The sequence below is a fragment of the Gavialis gangeticus genome, unplaced genomic scaffold, assembly GCF_001723915.1.
Source record: "Gavialis gangeticus isolate Ggan-Ray unplaced genomic scaffold, GavGan_comp1, whole genome shotgun sequence".
Classification (NCBI taxonomy): Eukaryota; Metazoa; Chordata; order Crocodylia; family Gavialidae; genus Gavialis; species Gavialis gangeticus.
The window spans coordinates 5,981,756-5,985,148 of record NW_017729007.1 but is presented as its reverse complement, the minus strand read 5'-3'; positions in this window follow the sequence as shown (position 1 = coordinate 5,985,148).

The following is a 3,393-nucleotide window of genomic DNA, read 5'->3' as shown; positions in this document are numbered from 1 at the left end:
GGGGCTATCCATTGTGTCCCTCCTCAGTGGGAAACCTCTAGCCTGAGAACTCATGCTTCCTGGCAAGTAGGGGTCCATCAAGGGTTCCCGGTGTTTCGTCCCCAGCTAGATAAACAGCTCCTGCAGAGGGTACTCTGTCTCAGTCCCCTCATTGGGTGCGTGGCTCATTCATGTGCTTGGATGGCTTGGCCTTCTCAGCAGGTTGCAGGCCTGGCCCACCTCGTGCATGCCCAGGGCTGGGGGGTCCAGTACAGGCCCACTGTGCTGCAGAGCCTGCGCTGCCCAAGGGCCCTCGTGCCCAGCATCAGGGAATGGGACCTGCACCGCACCCTGCCCCCTCCAAGGGCCCTCAGCCTGTCAATGACTCACCATGCAGTGGCACCTGCACTATCCGGCTTCATGCTGGGGTTGGAGACCCGAGCCATCTCAAGCGGCTCCCAAGGTCCCGGTCCCTCTCGGACCCTCCATGCAGCAATGCCTGGACTGACTCACCACAATCTCTTGCAGCAAGGGGTTGGGGATGTGGCTGCTTGCCGCTCCCATCCGACGGCAGAGTCTTTGAGATCTTCAGGGCAACTGGAAGCATCCCTTGGGTAGCTCTTCCTCAGCCCCAGCTTCTTTCTTCTCCATCCCTCATCATCTCCTCTCCATGCTGTGCACACAGATCCTTATATAAACTTTTGGGGCTCCACTCCACAATTGAAGACTGGCCAGTCAGGGGGAGGTGGAGTGCAGTGTTCAATTAGGTCCACTCCTTGCCTCACTCCAATGTAGGGGTGGGGCAGCCTCCTCCCGAGTCTCCTCCCCTGCTGGTCTCTGATTGGTAGGGTTGCCCCACCAATCGCTTGGCAATTCTATAAACCCGAGGAACCATGTGAAGATAGGCAAGACTGCCACATAAGTAAAAATCTTTCATCTGTGTATAGGCACAATATAGTATATTGTCAGAGACCTTTTGTTTCCAGTTGAAGGAAAACCATCTAAAGCAGGGGTAGGCAATTATTTGGGCTGGCAGGCCACTTAATGAGTTTTGGTAACCTGTCAAGGGCCACCCCCCTTCTCGCTCCTTGCTCCCCACCCTCTCTTTTCCTTCCAGGGCTGTGACCAGCATGGAAGCCTGAACCTACCTGCATGTGTAGCATGCCCACCTCCATGCCCAGAAATCCAACCCAGAAGCTGCTGGCTTGTTTGGGCAGCTGTGGATGCAGCCAGCAGCCACTGAGTCCAGACTTGGGGGTGGAAAGTGTGCTACAGCCAAGGCCAGATTAACACATAGGCAAACATGCCTAGCGCCCTGAGCTGTGGGGGTCTCAGTCCTTCCCTTCACGGTGGTGGTGTGAATGGCCCTGTCCATCTCCCTTCCCTTCCCCTCTGCCAGCTCCACTGCTGAAGTGGCCACCCCTAGCAGCTCTGAGCCCCGCTCCACACAAGTGGCAGCAATGGGGTAGGGAGAGGGGTCTTGACCGGCCTAGAGCCGACAAATTTGTTAGCCTAGGGCCAGCCTCTGCTTCTGTGCTGATAGCAGCCCCAACCCAGAGAGAGAGAGAGAGAGAGCACCCAGTACACCAGAATCAGCACCACAAGCTGCTGCCCACCCACAGGCCAGATCAATTCACTTAGCAGGCACACACCAATAGGACAGATCTAATCAGTTGGTGGGCCAAATACATGGGCTGTATTTTGCCCACTGCTGACCTAAAAAGCAGGGTCAAGAGGAAATAGGTTACTTGATATAGAATCTAAGGAGTAACTGTATTGTGTTTTGCAGAATTACAACCCAGTAATGCTGACTATACTGGGCATCACATATTTAAGGGCATGTGGAATAATTCACATATTTATTTCCATTAATGTCATGGTAGCAAGGTCTAGACCAATAGCAAATGGTGCAAGAAAATCAAATGTAATTTTTTCTGAGAGGACCCTAGTAGTAAAAGAACTACTGATACAAGTACAGGTAATGAAAACCCTGCGTAAAAGCAATCCACCCACAACAGCAAGAAAAATGGGCAACAAAGAAAGAGAATTGTGAAATATTTATGTTGACACAACTGACCCAAATAGTTCTGAAAGATTCATCCAACAAGCTGCTAGATGGCACTGTTGCTCAATGGAGCTGTAGCTAGGACTACATTTACTTGGCAATAAAAAACTCCAAGTCCTCATCAGGCTTTCAGAGTCTCTCACAAAGTGGGGTCTCTGTTTAGCCTGTATATGAAAACAGGAAGGTAATCTTAACCTCACTAAATAAGGGAGATTTAATTCAACTCTTTTCCAAAAGAATTTTTAACCACTCACTGTTACATAGGGAAATACATAAAGAGTACATAGGGTTTAGATGTAGTGCTGACATAGTACTAGTAGGCACACACTGGGACAGAACTGGCGTGAAATCCAAGCCAGTTAATGCTTGATAACAAAGCATACTTTTTATGTATTTAAAAAGATTCTGTGCCATATTTATTATTCTGATACATGTCTTAAAAATGTTCTTATCAGCTAAATGCTTTCATTCGTTATAGATTTTGAGTTAAAGCCAAGTTGCAGTAAGTGATGACTGTTACATTAAAAACATTTTTGCATGTAAGTGTCAATGTTTTTTTTAGGTGTCTGACAAGTTAATTTTAATTTGACTGATTGGCAATGGAGTGTCTGTGACTCAAGTAGGGATACAAGAGAAATTATACATGTAAGAAATGGCAAACTGGGGGATAGCTGGAGCAAACAAAAGCACCAATGGCAAAGATGTAACGATTAACCAATGGGCTTTTCTGCCATCAATGTGATCCAGGATGATGCTTTTGGCGGCAGCATCTTCAGGACTTAGGACAGCAGTGATGATGACTTTGGGTAAGATTCTAAACTGCATATCTAAGAAGTACAATACACTACTCATGGCTCAGTGAGGTGTTAAAGTGGCTTTAAAGTACACTCCTACTTCAGTGTTGTTATGCAGACAGGACCCCAGCTTAATTTAGACTGTGCTGGCAGCCTAGCTAAGCTACAGGAGCCTTTCCACTGTCCAGTCTATGGGCTGTAGCACTTTCTGAAATAAACACACGGCATTTTGAAACTTTGCCTTTGATACTCCTCCTCTCTTGGCCCCAACACACTATCTATGCCAGAATTGTGAAGGGGACGTATAAAAATCCTGTATTTACCTTCTGAGCCTTTTGTGCTATTCTAGCTCTTTTATTTGACATACAATAAAAGATATCCCAAAAATCCTTGCCTTCTAGGCAAGGAAGACAATACTTTTAGGCTTGTCTTTCCATTGTGATTTGTTCCTACCATTAGAATTTAAACAATACTTTTCAAAGAAGGCTATTTGGGATAATCTGCAGGGTAGGCACTGTTAATCAAAGAGTGCCATAGTCCAGAAGCTGGTCCAAA